We start from the raw sequence: 16,611 nt of genomic DNA on the forward strand, positions 1-16,611 counted from the left end.
AAGTACGGCCCTTTCCCAATGTAACTGCTTTGTTTGAACACCAAAGATGGCTTGGATATTTATGAAACCACGATACTATTGTTCCCACTTTCTTTAGAACTACCAAATGTGCGCTTCCCATGTCAGCCCTAGTGGCCTAATGGCTAAGGCCACTGGCCTCCTAAGCCAGGGATAGTGGGTTCGAGTCCCATCTGGGGTGGGGTTTTGTTATAAAATCGAACATAATTGTGTTATGTTTTATTGGCATGTGATATTTTGTAGATCTTGTTATCTGCTAAGTCCGCTCACGCTAGCCACAACGTGCTTGAGTGCTGTGGCAGCAGCCATGAAGCAAGTCAGTTTTTCAGTTGAAATCAAGATCTACTTTGTTTTTTGTGTATGGGTGGTTTGAAAAGATCACTTAAATTGTTACGTATTTTGAAATAAAGATGTATTCATTATTATGAACGTTGACAGAAAGGATATTGTATTTACATTTCCCACGTGTGCTTGCCTTGTATAAATCGATGGAGTTTCAACAAAGGCATTTGACTTCGGTTCATGTTAGCCTATACTGCCATCTGCAGCATTACCGCGGGTGTCTTTTACTTCTTTTGACAATAATATGGATCATTTCACAGTCCAATGTAAGAACATGTAGTCGTGGCCGAGTGGTTAAGGCGATGGACTAGAAATCCATTGGGGTTTCCCCGCGCAGGTTCGAATCCTGCCGACTACGTAAGCTTTCTTTTTAATTGTATGTGTTCATTCCTAATACATGTTTAAAGATGAGGAATTTGAAATATTACTGGTTCTACTTCATATCGCACCGGTTCATTTTGTTAAAGAATGTTCATTTTGGCACCATTCCAAATGCTGTGGTTTCTTTAAAGAAGAAAAGTCATGGCCCGTACGGGGATCGAACCCGCGACCTTGGCGTTATTAGCACCACGCTCTAACCAACTGAGCTAACCGGCCACACACATGGAGCGCGTTAATAAAACCCGAGAAAAACAAGGCCTGCGGACATTATGATTACCAAGATGTTATGTTAAACTCAACAATAACACATTCAAAGTATTGGAAAGGCATAATTAGAGGTCTCATCTTTATGAGGCAGTTTAGCAGTGTGAAGAAAGTGGCGAGGTGCGGGCTTGCGGTGACTTTCTCTCATTTAAAAAGCTGTGATTTGAATACTAAAAAGAAAAACATGTAAAATTACCAAGCATTCGGTGGACGTTTTAGAAATAAATTAACAAGAACTGTTGTCAGAAGTGGGGTTCGAGCCCACGCCTCCATGGAGACTGCGACCTGACCACAGCGCCTTAGACCGCTCGGCCATCCTGACTTACACCGACGACTTTGCACAACGCTGCAGCACACTGCTGAACCTCCCATGTCTGACGCTGCAGTAAATCACCTGGCGTGTGCGTGTACTTGTTCTTTTTCTGTTTATATTAAGGAGGGCGACAGGTTTTGTCGCATTTTGTATGGAATCACAAGGACACTCCTCTTACTGAAAGAAAATATACTGCAAACAGAGCGATCGCTTCACGGTTTGAATCAAAATCAGAACAGTCTGTTAGCAAATGAACTTCATCAAAAAACCACAAAGGCATTACATAAATGTTACAGATATATTTCGTAGACAGAACAGTTGTAACATATTTGAGTACATTTCTAAACAATCTGCTAATAACAGACATAATCTCAAAGCGCTATAATTTATTTTCAGATCTTATGAAAGACAAGTATGGTTGCGCATTATATCACAGAAAACAGGATAATCCTAGCGCTTCATTTAATCCCTCGGGTTGTACCATATGGAGATAGAAGATCCATTTGGATTCACATTGTAATAGTTTTTGATCGAGATTATCACGTCCTCGAGCTTGAAATATTTTTTGTATGCTGCGGTATTTCAGATCTGAAATGGAATGTTTGGCATCTACGAAATGTCTAGCTAGTGGTGAATGGATATCTTTTCTCCTAATTGAACTTTTATGCTTGCTCATCAATGCGCAATCGTCACTGTCTAGTAGTTTTACCAACATATTGCAAATGGCAAGGACAAAAAAACAAATAAATGACATGCGTTGAAGCACAGGTCATCACTTGTAAGACACTGTACTCTTTTTTCGTTGTATGGCTTGTAAAACGCAAACGCATTATCACAGGCGGCACAATTACGACATGGAAAATAATCCAGTAGATTTGTCCAGTACACCTAGATCTCTCGAACATGTCAATGAGTCAGCCCTTAATAAACACTGTCCGTGTTCATTTCTGTGTATATGACATTGTCTATAACCAATATCTGTTATGTAAGCGTATTGGTATGAAACCAATCGCAATTAATGCGATCCGTGTTTTCAGTCAGTTTGATAGTTTTAATCAATCATCGAAAAAGCAGCAGTGCTTTGCAACTGTAGTTCATCTTTCTTACGTTTTGGTAAGACACCCACTCAGAACGTGTCCGCTTCCTCCAGCCCCCTAAGGAACACTGGAGCGGTCATCAATAACAGCGAGCAGTTGGTCAAAAACAACACTCGCTGTCTTCTTCACGCTCAAAAACGAACACTCTCACTCTTCCTCGTGGGTAGCGAGCCCAAACACTTTCAAAACGCATTTCGCTAGCAAATCACTATAGAAATGATCCCTGAAAGTATTGTTTTATGGGCAAGTGGCCGACCGTCTCCCTCCAACTCTGAGTGGCACCGGTAGCTGTGCCGGTGACAAATAAACAGGAGCACTTTCAATAATGCAATTACTGTAGCCCAGTGAGTTGTTACAATAACATTTCAAACTCATTCCAGACTGCAGGCGGTTAAAAGCTTAATTGGGTTCAATTTTTTGGTATGATTTAAAAAGTACGAGCCAGTTGCCTCATTTGCATTGCCTGCCTTCCTCCTTTGCACTGTGACGTCTATCAAATGTGTGCTTAAAATCTGATGAATACGATTCCCATTTGAACCGTAAATATTTTAATTATACGCATACAGTGTTCTGTTGGGCTCCGAGGGTGTTATCTAATAAAACAACGTAATCGGTGAGCGCGTTCGGCTTAACCAAAACGTTGCTGTTTCAAGCCCACGCAGGGACGAGGCATTCTTTTTGTCAATCGCCTTTCTGTCAAGCCAGTAAACCTGTATATAATAAGAAACATTCAACAGCTCGGAAACACCATAATAGAATCCAATGCGTTTACAAATGTGTTTTGAAACTGTTCATTTTTCACCCAAATGCGGTTCTCAAAAATTGTTTTGCCTACATTTTTCTATTGCTATTATTATTTTTTCCAGAGTAAGACGAAAAAGCAAACATCCATGAAATAGGTAAACACTGCTACAGCGTTTGAACTGTCTCAACAAACGTTCAGCTCTAAAACGTGTACATTGAAAGTCTATTAACATCTTTAACACAATCATGTGTGTTCCAATAGCGGCTATTCCACATGGTGATCAATAAAGTGAATGCTGGCTTTGTTCACATATTAGCAAGACGTTTTCAGGATTCACGCATATTCTGAACAAGCACACTAGAATATGGTAATGAAAGGACAGGAAAATAACAGGTTTATTGGCTTTGGTCTTGTATCGTCACCCTGACTACTGTCAGGTAAGGAAGTGGCATTAATCAAAACGTAATTATGTAAGGTTACCAATGCGCAAATACGAAGCATATTAAAACTTCTTCACAATCTTAAATCTTCCCACATGTATTTCAAACACTTACTGATAAGTACGGCCCTTTCCCAATGTAACTGCTTTGTTTGAACACCAAAGATGGCTTGGATATTTATGAAACCACGATACTATTGTTCCCACTTTCTTTAGAACTACCAAATGTGCGCTTCCCATGTCAGCCCTAGTGGCCTAATGGCTAAGGCCACTGGCCTCCTGAGCCAGGGATAGTGGGTTCGAGTCCCATCTGGGGTGGGGTTTTGTTATAAAATCGAACATAATTGTGTTATGTTTTATTGGCATGTGATATTTTGTAGATCTTGTTATCTGCTAAGTCCGCTCACGCTAGCCACAACGTGCTTGAGTGCTGTGGCAGCAGCCATGAAGCAAATCAGTTTTTCAGTTGAAATCAAGATCTACTTTGTTTTTTGTGTATGGGTGGTTTGAAAAGATCACTTAAATTGTTACGTATTTTGAAATAAAGATGTATTCATTATTATGAACGTTGACAGAAAGGATATTGTATTTACATTTCCCACGTGTGCTTGCCTTGTATAAATCGATGGAGTTTCAACAAAGGCATTTGACTTCGGTTCATGTTAGCCTATACTGCCATCTGCAGCATTACCGCGGGTGTCTTTTACTTCTTTTGACAATAATATGGATCATTTCACAGTCCAATGTAAGAACATGTAGTCGTGGCCGAGTGGTTAAGGCGATGGACTAGAAATCCATTGGGGTTTCCCCGCGCAGGTTCGAATCCTGCCGACTACGTAAGCTTTCTTTTTAATTGTATGTGTTCATTCCTAATACATGTTTAAAGATGAGGAATTTGAAATATTACTGGTTCTACTTCATATCGCACCGGTTCATTTTGTTAAAGAATGTTCATTTTGGCACCATTCCAAATGCTGTGGTTTCTTTAAAGAAGAGAAGTCATGGCCCGTACGGGGATCGAACCCGCGACCTTGGCGTTATTAGCACCACGCTCTAACCAACTGAGCTAACCGGCCACACGCATGGAGCGCGTTAATAAAACCCGAGAAAAACAAGGCCTGCGGACATTATGATTACCAAGATGTTATGTTAAACTCAACAATAACACATTCAAAGTATTGGAAAGGCATAATTAGAGGTCTCATCTTTATGAGGCAGTTTAGCAGTGTGAAGAAAGTGGCGAGGTGCGGGCTTGCGGTGACTTTCTCTCATTTAAAAAGCTGTGATTTGAATACTAAAAAGAAAAACATGTAAAATTACCAAGCATTCGGTGGACGTTTTAGAAATAAATTAACAAGAACTGTTGTCAGAAGTGGGGTTCGAGCCCACGCCTCCATGGAGACTGCGACCTGACCACAGCGCCTTAGACCGCTCGGCCATCCTGACTTACACCGACGACTTTGCACAACGCTGCAGCACACTGCTGAACCTCCCATGTCTGACGCTGCAGTAAATCACCTGGCGTGTGCGTGTACTTGTTCTTTTTCTGTTTATATTAAGGAGGGCGACAGGTTTTGTCGCATTTTGTATGGAATCACAAGGACACTCCTCTTACTGAAAGAAAATATACTGCAAACAGAGCGATCGCTTCACGGTTTGAATCAAAATCAGAACAGTCTGTTAGCAAATGAACTTCATCAAAAAACCACAAAGGCATTACATAAATGTTACAGATATATTTCGTAGACAGAACAGTTGTAACATATTTGAGTACATTTCTAAACAATCTGCTAATAACAGACATAATCTCAAAGCGCTATAATTTATTTTCAGATCTTATGAAAGACAAGTATGGTTGCGCATTATATCACAGAAAACAGGATAATCCTAGCGCTTCATTTAATCCCTCGGGTTGTACCATATGGAGATAGAAGATCCATTTGGATTCACATTGTAATAGTTTTTGATCGAGATTATCACGTCCTCGAGCTTGAAATATTTTTTGTATGCTGCGGTATTTCAGATCTGAAATGGAATGTTTGGCATCTACGAAATGTCTAGCTAGTGGTGAATGGATATCTTTTCTCCTAATTGAACTTTTATGCTTGCTCATCAATGCGCAATCGTCACTGTCTAGTAGTTTTACCAACATATTGCAAATGGCAAGGACAAAAAAACAAATAAATGACATGCGTTGAAGCACAGGTCATCACTTGTAAGACACTGTACTCTTTTTTCGTTGTATGGCTTGTAAAACGCAAACGCATTATCACAGGCGGCACAATTACGACATGGAAAATAATCCAGTAGATTTGTCCAGTACACCTAGATCTCTCGAACATGTCAATGAGTCAGCCCTTAATAAACACTGTCCGTGTTCATTTCTGTGTATATGACATTGTCTATAACCAATATCTGTTATGTAAGCGTATTGGTATGAAACCAATCGCAATTAATGCGATCCGTGTTTTCAGTCAGTTTGATAGTTTTAATCAATCATCGAAAAAGCAGCAGTGCTTTGCAACTGTAGTTCATCTTTCTTACGTTTTGGTAAGACACCCACTCAGAACGTGTCCGCTTCCTCCAGCCCCCTAAGGAACACTGGAGCGGTCATCAATAACAGCGAGCAGTTGGTCAAAAACAACACTCGCTGTCTTCTTCACGCTCAAAAACGAACACTCTCACTCTTCCTCGTGGGTAGCGAGCCCAAACACTTTCAAAACGCATTTCGCTAGCAAATCACTATAGAAATGATCCCTGAAAGTATTGTTTTATGGGCAAGTGGCCGACCGTCTCCCTCCAACTCTGAGTGGCACCGGTAGCTGTGCCGGTGACAAATAAACAGGAGCACTTTCATATAATGCAATTGCTGTAGCCCAGTGAGTTGTTACAATAACATTTCAAACTCATTCCAGACTGCAGGCGGTTAAAAGCTTAATTGGGTTCAATTTTTTGGTATGATTTAAAAAGTACGAGCCAGTTGCCTCATTTGCATTGCCTGCCTTCCTCCTTTGCACTGTGACGTCTATCAAATGTGTGCTTAAAATCTGATGAATACGATTCCCATTTGAACCGTAAATATTTTAATTATACGCATACAGTGTTCTGTTGGGCTCCGAGGGTGTTATCTAATAAAACAACGTAATCGGTGAGCGCGTTCGGCTTAACCAAAACGTTGCTGTTTCAAGCCCACGCAGGGACGAGGCATTCTTTTTGTCAATCGCCTTTCTGTCAAGCCAGTAAACCTGTATATAATAAGAAACATTCAACAGCTCGGAAACACCATAATAGAATCCAATGCGTTTACAAATGTGTTTTGAAACTGTTCATTTTTCACCCAAATGCGGTTCTCAAAAATTGTTTTGCCTACATTTTTCTATTGCTATTATTATTTTTTCCAGAGTAAGACGAAAAAGCAAACATCCATGAAATAGGTAAACACTGCTACAGCGCTTGAACTGTCTCAACAAACGTTCAGCTCTAAAACGTGTACATTGAAAGTCTATTAACATCTTTAACACAATCATGTGTGTTCCAATAGCGGCTATTCCACATGGTGATCAATAAAGTGAATGCTGGCTTTGTTCACATATTAGCAAGACGTTTTCAGGATTCACGCATATTCTGAACAAGCACACTAGAATATGGTAATGAAAGGACAGGAAAATAACAGGTTTATTGGCTTTGGTCTTGTATCGTCACCCTGACTACTGTCAGGTAAGGAAGTGGCATTAATCAAAACGTAATTATGTAAGGTTACCAATGCGCAAATACGAAGCATATTAAAACTTCTTCACAATCTTAAATCTTCCCACATGCATTTCAAACACTTACTGATAAGTACGGCCCTTTCCCAATGTAACTGCTTTGTTTGAACACCAAAGATGGCTTGGATATTTATGAAACCACGATACTATTGTTCCCACTTTCTTTAGAACTACCAAATGTGCGCTTCCCATGTCAGCCCTAGTGGCCTAATGGCTAAGGCCACTGGCCTCCTAAGCCAGGGATAGTGGGTTCGAGTCCCATCTGGGGTGGGGTTTTGTTATAAAATCGAACATAATTGTGTTATGTTTTATTGGCATGTGATATTTTGTAGATCTTGTTATCTGCTAAGTCCGCTCACGCTAGCCACAACGTGCTTGAGTGCTGTGGCAGCAGCCATGAAGCAAGTCAGTTTTTCAGTTGAAATCAAGATCTACTTTGTTTTTTGTGTATGGGTGGTTTGAAAAGATCACTTAAATTGTTACGTATTTTGAAATAAAGATGTATTCATTATTATGAACGTTGACAGAAAGGATATTGTATTTACATTTCCCACGTGTGCTTGCCTTGTATAAATCGATGGAGTTTCAACAAAGGCATTTGACTTCGGTTCATGTTAGCCTATACTGCCATCTGCAGCATTACCGCGGGTGTCTTTTACTTCTTTTGACAATAATATGGATCATTTCACAGTCCAATGTAAGAACATGTAGTCGTGGCCGAGTGGTTAAGGCGATGGACTAGAAATCCATTGGGGTTTCCCCGCGCAGGTTCGAATCCTGCTGACTACGTAAGCTTTCTTTTTAATTGTATGTGTTCATTCCTAATACATGTTTAAAGATGAGGAATTTGAAATATTACTGGTTCTACTTCATATCGCACCGGTTCATTTTGTTAAAGAATGTTCATTTTGGCACCATTCCAAATGCTGTGGTTTCTTTAAAGAAGAAAAGTCATGGCCCGTACGGGGATCGAACCCGCGACCTTGGCGTTATTAGCACCACGCTCTAACCAACTGAGCTAACCGGCCACACACATGGAGCGCGTTAATAAAACCCGAGAAAAACAAGGCCTGCGGACATTATGATTACCAAGATGTTATGTTAAACTCAACAATAACACATTCAAAGTATTGGAAAGGCATAATTAGAGGTCTCATCTTTATGAGGCAGTTTAGCAGTGTGAAGAAAGTGGCGAGGTGCGGGCTTGCGGTGACTTTCTCTCATTTAAAAAGCTGTGATTTGAATACTAAAAAGAAAAACATGTAAAATTACCAAGCATTCGGTGGACGTTTTAGAAATAAATTAACAAGAACTGTTGTCAGAAGTGGGGTTCGAGCCCACGCCTCCATGGAGACTGCGAACTGACCACAGCGCCTTAGACCGCTCGGCCATCCTGACTTACACCGACGACTTTGCACAACGCTGCAGCACACTGCTGAACCTCCCATGTCTGACGCTGCAGTAAATCACCTGGCGTGTGCGTGTACTTGTTCTTTTTCTGTTTATATTAAGGAGGGCGACAGGTTTTGTCGCATTTTGTATGGAATCACAAGGACACTCCTCTTACTGAAAGAAAATATACTGCAAACAGAGCGATCGCTTCACGGTTTGAATCAAAATCAGAACAGTCTGTTAGCAAATGAACTTCATCAAAAAACCACAAAGGCATTACATAAATGTTACAGATATATTTCGTAGACAGAACAGTTGTAACATATTTGAGTACATTTCTAAACAATCTGCTAATAACAGACATAATCTCAAAGCGCTATAATTTATTTTCAGATCTTATGAAAGACAAGTATGGTTGCGCATTATATCACAGAAAACAGGATAATCCTAGCGCTTCATTTAATCCCTCGGGTTGTACCATATGGAGATAGAAGATCCATTTGGATTCACATTGTAATAGTTTTTGATCGAGATTATCACGTCCTCGAGCTTGAAATATTTTTTGTATGCTGCGGTATTTCAGATCTGAAATGGAATGTTTGGCATCTACGAAATGTCTAGCTAGTGGTGAATGGATATCTTTTCTCCTAATTGAACTTTTATGCTTGCTCATCAATGCGCAATCGTCACTGTCTAGTAGTTTTACCAACATATTGCAAATGGCAAGGACAAAAAAACAAATAAATGACATGCGTTGAAGCACAGGTCATCACTTGTAAGACACTGTACTCTTTTTTCGTTGTATGGCTTGTAAAACGCAAACGCATTATCACAGGCGGCACAATTACGACATGGAAAATAATCCAGTAGATTTGTCCAGTACACCTAGATCTCTCGAACATGTCAATGAGTCAGCCCTTAATAAACACTGTCCGTGTTCATTTCTGTGTATATGACATTGTCTATAACCAATATCTGTTATGTAAGCGTATTGGTATGAAACCAATCGCAATTAATGCGATCCGTGTTTTCAGTCAGTTTGATAGTTTTAATCAATCATCGAAAAAGCAGCAGTGCTTTGCAACTGTAGTTCATCTTTCTTACGTTTTGGTAAGACACCCACTCAGAACGTGTCCGCTTCCTCCAGCCCCCTAAGGAACACTGGAGCGGTCATCAATAACAGCGAGCAGTTGGTCAAAAACAACACTCGCTGTCTTCTTCACGCTCAAAAACGAACACTCTCACTCTTCCTCGTGGGTAGCGAGCCCAAACACTTTCAAAACGCATTTCGCTAGCAAATCACTATAGAAATGATCCCTGAAAGTATTGTTTTATGGGCAAGTGGCCGACCGTCTCCCTCCAACTCTGAGTGGCACCGGTAGCTGTGCCGGTGACAAATAAACAGGAGCACTTTCATATAATGCAATTGCTGTAGCCCAGTGAGTTGTTACAATAACATTTCAAACTCATTCCAGACTGCAGGCGGTTAAAAGCTTAATTGGGTTCAATTTTTTGGTATGATTTAAAAAGTACGAGCCAGTTGCCTCATTTGCATTGCCTGCCTTCCTCCTTTGCACTGTGACATCTATCAAACGTGTGCTTAAAATCTGATGAATACGATTCCCATTTGAACCGTAAATATTTTAATTATACGCATACAGTGTTCTGTTGGGCTCCGAGGGTGTTATCTAATAAAACAACGTAATCGGTGAGCGCGTTCGGCTTAACCAAAACGTTGCTGTTTCAAGCCCACGCAGGGACGAGGCATTCTTTTTGTCAATCGCCTTTCTGTCAAGCCAGTAAACCTGTATATAATAAGAAACATTCAACAGCTCGGAAACACCATAATAGAATCCAATGCGTTTACAAATGTGTTTTGAAACTGTTCATTTTTCACCCAAATGCGGTTCTCAAAAATTGTTTTGCCTACATTTTTCTATTGCTATTATTATTTTTTCCAGAGTAAGACGAAAAAGCAAACATCCATGAAATAGGTAAACACTGCTACAGCGCTTGAACTGTCTCAACAAACGTTCAGCTCTAAAACGTGTACATTGAAAGTCTATTAACATCTTTAACACAATCATGTGTGTTCCAATAGCGGCTATTCCACATGGTGATCAATAAAGTGAATGCTGGCTTTGTTCACATATTAGCAAGACGTTTTCAGGATTCACGCATATTCTGAACAAGCACACTAGAATATGGTAATGAAAGGACAGGAAAATAACAGGTTTATTGGCTTTGGTCTTGTATCGTCACCCTGACTACTGTCAGGTAAGGAAGTGGCATTAATCAAAACGTAATTATGTAAGGTTACCAATGCGCAAATACGAAGCATATTAAAACTTCTTCACAATCTTAAATCTTCCCACATGCATTTCAAACACTTACTGATAAGTACGGCCCTTTCCCAATGTAACTGCTTTGTTTGAACACCAAAGATGGCTTGGATATTTATGAAACCACGATACTATTGTTCCCACTTTCTTTAGAACTACCAAATGTGCGCTTCCCATGTCAGCCCTAGTGGCCTAATGGCTAAGGCCACTGGCCTCCTAAGCCAGGGATAGTGGGTTCGAGTCCCATCTGGGGTGGGGTTTTGTTATAAAATCGAACATAATTGTGTTATGTTTTATTGGCATGTGATATTTTGTAGATCTTGTTATCTGCTAAGTCCGCTCACGCTAGCCACAACGTGCTTGAGTGCTGTGGCAGCAGCCATGAAGCAAGTCAGTTTTTCAGTTGAAATCAAGATCTACTTTGTTTTTTGTGTATGGGTGGTTTGAAAAGATCACTTAAATTGTTACGTATTTTGAAATAAAGATGTATTCATTATTATGAACGTTGACAGAAAGGATATTGTATTTACATTTCCCACGTGTGCTTGCCTTGTATAAATCGATGGAGTTTCAACAAAGGCATTTGACTTCGGTTCATGTTAGCCTATACTGCCATCTGCAGCATTACCGCGGGTGTCTTTTACTTCTTTTGACAATAATATGGATCATTTCACAGTCCAATGTAAGAACATGTAGTCGTGGCCGAGTGGTTAAGGCGATGGACTAGAAATCCATTGGGGTTTCCCCGCGCAGGTTCAAATCCTGCCGACTACGTAAGCTTTCTTTTTAATTGTATGTGTTCATTCCTAATACATGTTTAAAGATGAGGAATCTGAAATATTACTGGTTCTACTTCATATCGCACCGGTTCATTTAGTTAAAGAATGTTCATTTTGGCACCATTCCAAATGCTGTGGTTTCTTTAAAGAAGAAAAGTCATGGCCCGTACGGGGATCGAACCCGCGACCTTGGCGTTATTAGCACCACGCTCTAACCAACTGAGCTAACCGGCCACACACATGGAGCGCGTTAATAAAACCCGAGAAAAACAAGGCCTGCGGACATTATGATTACCAAGATGTTATGTTAAACTCAACAATAACACATTCAAAGTATTGGAAAGGCATAATTAGAGGTCTCATCTTTATGAGGCAGTTTAGCAGTGTGAAGAAAGTGGCGAGGTGCGGGCTTGCGGTGACTTTCTCTCATTTAAAAAGCTGTGATTTGAATACTAAAAAGAAAAACATGTAAAATTACCAAGCATTCGGTGGACGTTTTAGAAATAAATTAACAAGAACTGTTGTCAGAAGTGGGGTTCGAGCCCACGCCTCCATGGAGACTGCGAACTGACCACAGCGCCTTAGACCGCTCGGCCATCCTGACTTACACCGACGACTTTGCACAACGCTGCAGCACACTGCTGAACCTCCCATGTCTGACGCTGCAGTAAATCACCTGGCGTGTGCGTGTACTTGTTCTTTTTCTGTTTATATTAAGGAGGGCGACAGGTTTTGTCGCATTTTGTATGGAATCACAAGGACACTCCTCTTACTGAAAGAAAATATACTGCAAACAGAGCGATCGCTTCACGGTTTGAATCAAAATCAGAACAGTCTGTTAGCAAATGAACTTCATCAAAAAACCACAAAGGCATTACATAAATGTTACAGATATATTTCGTAGACAGAACAGTTGTAACATATTTGAGTACATTTCTAAACAATCTGCTAATAACAGACATAATCTCAAAGCGCTATAATTTATTTTCAGATCTTATGAAAGACAAGTATGGTTGCGCATTATATCACAGAAAACAGGATAATCCTAGCGCTTCATTTAATCCCTCGGGTTGTACCATATGGAGATAGAAGATCCATTTGGATTCACATTGTAATAGTTTTTGATCGAGATTATCACGTCCTCGAGCTTGAAATATTTTTTGTATGCTGCGGTATTTCAGATCTGAAATGGAATGTTTGGCATCTACGAAATGTCTAGCTAGTGGTGAATGGATATCTTTTCTCCTAATTGAACTTTTATGCTTGCTCATCAATGCGCAATCGTCACTGTCTAGTAGTTTTACCAACATATTGCAAATGGCAAGGACAAAAAAACAAATAAATGACATGCGTTGAAGCACAGGTCATCACTTGTAAGACACTGTACTCTTTTTTCGTTGTATGGCTTGTAAAACGCAAACGCATTATCACAGGCGGCACAATTACGACATGGAAAATAATCCAGTAGATTTGTCCAGTACACCTAGATCTCTCGAACATGTCAATGAGTCAGCCCTTAATAAACACTGTCCGTGTTCATTTCTGTGTATATGACATTGTCTATAACCAATATCTGTTATGTAAGCGTATTGGTATGAAACCAATCGCAATTAATGCGATCCGTGTTTTCAGTCAGTTTGATAGTTTTAATCAATCATCGAAAAAGCAGCAGTGCTTTGCAACTGTAGTTCATCTTTCTTACGTTTTGGTAAGACACCCACTCAGAACGTGTCCGCTTCCTCCAGCCCCCTAAGGAACACTGGAGCGGTCATCAATAACAGTGAGCAGTTGGTCAAAAACAACACTCGCTGTCTTCTTCACGCTCAAAAACGAACACTCTCACTCTTCCTCGTGGGTAGCGAGCCCAAACACTTTCAAAACGCATTTCGCTAGCAAATCACTATAGAAATGATCCCTGAAAGTATTGTTTTATGGGCAAGTGGCCGACCGTCTCCCTCCAACTCTGAGTGGCACCGGTAGCTGTGCCGGTGACAAATAAACAGGAGCACTTTCATATAATGCAATTGCTGTAGCCCAGTGAGTTGTTACAATAACATTTCAAACTCATTCCAGACTGCAGGCGGTTAAAAGCTTAATTGGGTTCAATTTTTTGGTATGATTTAAAAAGTACGAGCCAGTTGCCTCATTTGCATTGCCTGCCTTCCTCCTTTGCACTGTGACGTCTATCAAACGTGTGCTTAAAATCTGATGAATACGATTCCCATTTGAACCGTAAATATTTTAATTATACGCATACAGTGTTCTGTTGGGCTCCGAGGGTGTTATCTAATAAAACAACGTAATCGGTGAGCGCGTTCGGCTTAACCAAAACGTTGCTGTTTCAAGCCCACGCAGGGACGAGGCATTCTTTTTGTCAATCGCCTTTCTGTCAAGCCAGTAAACCTGTATATAATAAGAAACATTCAACAGCTCGGAAACACCATAATAGAATCCAATGCGTTTACAAATGTGTTTTGAAACTGTTCATTTTTCACCCAAATGCGGTTCTCAAAAATTGTTTTGCCTACATTTTTCTATTGCTATTATTATTTTTTCCAGAGTAAGACGAAAAAGCAAACATCCATGAAATAGGTAAACACTGCTACAGCGCTTGAACTGTCTCAACAAACGTTCAGCTCTAAAACGTGTACATTGAAAGTCTATTAACATCTTTAACACAATCATGTGTGTTCCAATAGCGGCTATTCCACATGGTGATCAATAAAGTGAATGCTGGCTTTGTTCACATATTAGCAAGACGTTTTCAGGATTCACGCATATTCTGAACAAGCACACTAGAATATGGTAATGAAAGGACAGGAAAATAACAGGTTTATTGGCTTTGGTCTTGTATCGTCACCCTGACTACTGTCAGGTAAGGAAGTGGCATTAATCAAAACGTAATTATGTAAGGTTACCAATGCGCAAATACGAAGCATATTAAAACTTCTTCACAATCTTAAATCTTCCCACATGCATTTCAAACACTTACTGATAAGTACGGCCCTTTCCCAATGTAACTGCTTTGTTTGAACACCAAAGATGGCTTGGATATTTATGAAACCACGATACTATTGTTCCCACTTTCTTTAGAACTACCAAATGTGCGCTTCCCATGTCAGCCCTAGTGGCCTAATGGCTAAGGCCACTGGCCTCCTAAGCCAGGGATAGTGGGTTCGAGTCCCATCTGGGGTGGGGTTTTGTTATAAAATCGAACATAATTGTGTTATGTTTTATTGGCATGTGATATTTTGTAGATCTTGTTATCTGCTAAGTCCGCTCACGCTAGCCACAACGTGCTTGAGTGCTGTGGCAGCAGCCATGAAGCAAGTCAGTTTTTCAGTTGAAATCAAGATCTACTTTGTTTTTTGTGTATGGGTGGTTTGAAAAGATCACTTAAATTGTTACGTATTTTGAAATAAAGATGTATTCATTATTATGAACGTTGACAGAAAGGATATTGTATTTACATTTCCCACGTGTGCTTGCCTTGTATAAATCGATGGAGTTTCAACAAAGGCATTTGACTTCGGTTCATGTTAGCCTATACTGCCATCTGCAGCATTACCGCGGGTGTCTTTTACTTCTTTTGACAATAATATGGATCATTTCACAGTCCAATGTAAGAACATGTAGTCGTGGCCGAGTGGTTAAGGCGATGGACTAGAAATCCATTGGGGTTTCCCCGCGCAGGTTCGAATCCTGCCGACTACGTAAGCTTTCTTTTTAATTGTATGTGTTCATTCCTAATACATGTTTAAAGATGAGGAATCTGAAATATTACTGGTTCTACTTCATATCGCACCGGTTCATTTAGTTAAAGAATGTTCATTTTGGCACCATTCCAAATGCTGTGGTTTCTTTAAAGAAGAAAAGTCATGGCCCGTACGGGGATCGAACCCGCGACCTTGGCGTTATTAGCACCACGCTCTAACCAACTGAGCTAACCGGCCACACACATGGAGCGCGTTAATAAAACCCGAGAAAAACAAGGCCTGCGGACATTATGATTACCAAGATGTTATGTTAAACTCAACAATAACACATTCAAAGTATTGGAAAGGCATAATTAGAGGTCTCATCTTTATGAGGCAGTTTAGCAGTGTGAAGAAAGTGGCGAGGTGCGGGCTTGCGGTGACTTTCTCTCATTTAAAAAGCTGTGATTTGAATACTAAAAAGAAAAACATGTAAAATTACCAAGCATTCGGTGGACGTTTTAGAAATAAATTAACAAGAACTGTTGTCAGAAGTGGGGTTCGAGCCCACGCCTCCATGGAGACTGCGAACTGACCACAGCGCCTTAGACCGCTCGGCCATCCTGACTTACACCGACGACTTTGCACAACGCTGCAGCACACTGCTGAACCTCCCATGTCTGACGCTGCAGTAAATCACCTGGCGTGTGCGTGTACTTGTTCTTTTTCTGTTTATATTAAGGAGGGCGACAGGTTTTGTCGCATTTTGTATGGAATCACAAGGACACTCCTCTTACTGAAAGAAAATATACTGCAAACAGAGCGATCGCTTCACGGTTTGAATCAAAATCAGAACAGTCTGTTAGCAAATGAACTTCATCAAAAAACCACAAAGGCATTACATAAATGTTACAGATATATTTCGTAGACAGAACAGTTGTAACATATTTGAGTACATTTCTAAACAATCTGCTAATAACAGACATAATCTCAAAGCGCTATAATTTATTTTCAGATCTTATGAAAGACAAGTATGG

At 40.3% G+C, this 16,611-nt stretch overlaps 16 non-coding genes across 16 annotated transcripts; 5 read left to right on the top strand and 11 right to left on the bottom strand.

Moving 5' to 3' along the window:
- The first annotated feature begins 636 nt into the window (after positions 1 to 636).
- trnas-aga (transfer RNA serine (anticodon AGA)) lies at positions 637 to 718 on the top strand. The gene has a single exon. It is a non-coding gene; the product is annotated as a tRNA-Ser (tRNA).
- Positions 719 to 883: 165 nt separating this feature from the next.
- trnai-aau (transfer RNA isoleucine (anticodon AAU)) lies at positions 884 to 957 on the bottom strand. Its single transcript has one exon. It is a non-coding gene; the product is annotated as a tRNA-Ile (tRNA).
- Positions 958 to 1,245: 288 nt separating this feature from the next.
- On the bottom strand, positions 1,246 to 1,327 carry trnal-cag (transfer RNA leucine (anticodon CAG)). Its single transcript has one exon. It is a non-coding gene; the product is annotated as a tRNA-Leu (tRNA).
- A 1,112-nt stretch (positions 1,328 to 2,439) lies between these two features.
- Positions 2,440 to 2,654, bottom strand: LOC131730292 (small nucleolar RNA U3). Its single transcript, XR_009323979.1, has one exon. It is a non-coding gene; the product is annotated as a small nucleolar RNA U3 (small nucleolar RNA).
- Positions 2,655 to 4,354: 1,700 nt separating this feature from the next.
- Positions 4,355 to 4,436, top strand: trnas-aga (transfer RNA serine (anticodon AGA)). Its single transcript has one exon. It is a non-coding gene; the product is annotated as a tRNA-Ser (tRNA).
- Positions 4,437 to 4,601: 165 nt separating this feature from the next.
- On the bottom strand, positions 4,602 to 4,675 carry trnai-aau (transfer RNA isoleucine (anticodon AAU)). The gene has a single exon. It is a non-coding gene; the product is annotated as a tRNA-Ile (tRNA).
- A 288-nt stretch (positions 4,676 to 4,963) lies between these two features.
- On the bottom strand, positions 4,964 to 5,045 carry trnal-cag (transfer RNA leucine (anticodon CAG)). Its single transcript has one exon. It is a non-coding gene; the product is annotated as a tRNA-Leu (tRNA).
- Positions 5,046 to 6,157: 1,112 nt separating this feature from the next.
- On the bottom strand, positions 6,158 to 6,372 carry LOC131730293 (small nucleolar RNA U3). The gene has a single exon (XR_009323980.1). It is a non-coding gene; the product is annotated as a small nucleolar RNA U3 (small nucleolar RNA).
- A 1,701-nt stretch (positions 6,373 to 8,073) lies between these two features.
- Positions 8,074 to 8,155, top strand: trnas-aga (transfer RNA serine (anticodon AGA)). The gene has a single exon. It is a non-coding gene; the product is annotated as a tRNA-Ser (tRNA).
- A 165-nt stretch (positions 8,156 to 8,320) lies between these two features.
- Positions 8,321 to 8,394, bottom strand: trnai-aau (transfer RNA isoleucine (anticodon AAU)). Its single transcript has one exon. It is a non-coding gene; the product is annotated as a tRNA-Ile (tRNA).
- A 1,482-nt stretch (positions 8,395 to 9,876) lies between these two features.
- LOC131730294 (small nucleolar RNA U3) lies at positions 9,877 to 10,091 on the bottom strand. The gene has a single exon (XR_009323981.1). It is a non-coding gene; the product is annotated as a small nucleolar RNA U3 (small nucleolar RNA).
- Positions 10,092 to 11,792: 1,701 nt separating this feature from the next.
- trnas-aga (transfer RNA serine (anticodon AGA)) lies at positions 11,793 to 11,874 on the top strand. Its single transcript has one exon. It is a non-coding gene; the product is annotated as a tRNA-Ser (tRNA).
- Positions 11,875 to 12,039: 165 nt separating this feature from the next.
- On the bottom strand, positions 12,040 to 12,113 carry trnai-aau (transfer RNA isoleucine (anticodon AAU)). Its single transcript has one exon. It is a non-coding gene; the product is annotated as a tRNA-Ile (tRNA).
- A 1,482-nt stretch (positions 12,114 to 13,595) lies between these two features.
- Positions 13,596 to 13,810, bottom strand: LOC131730285 (small nucleolar RNA U3). Its single transcript, XR_009323972.1, has one exon. It is a non-coding gene; the product is annotated as a small nucleolar RNA U3 (small nucleolar RNA).
- A 1,701-nt stretch (positions 13,811 to 15,511) lies between these two features.
- Positions 15,512 to 15,593, top strand: trnas-aga (transfer RNA serine (anticodon AGA)). Its single transcript has one exon. It is a non-coding gene; the product is annotated as a tRNA-Ser (tRNA).
- Positions 15,594 to 15,758: 165 nt separating this feature from the next.
- trnai-aau (transfer RNA isoleucine (anticodon AAU)) lies at positions 15,759 to 15,832 on the bottom strand. The gene has a single exon. It is a non-coding gene; the product is annotated as a tRNA-Ile (tRNA).
- Positions 15,833 to 16,611: the final 779 nt, after the last annotated feature.

Source organism: Acipenser ruthenus, unplaced genomic scaffold (assembly GCF_902713425.1).
Source record: "Acipenser ruthenus unplaced genomic scaffold, fAciRut3.2 maternal haplotype, whole genome shotgun sequence".
Taxonomy (NCBI): Eukaryota; Metazoa; Chordata; class Actinopteri; order Acipenseriformes; family Acipenseridae; genus Acipenser; species Acipenser ruthenus.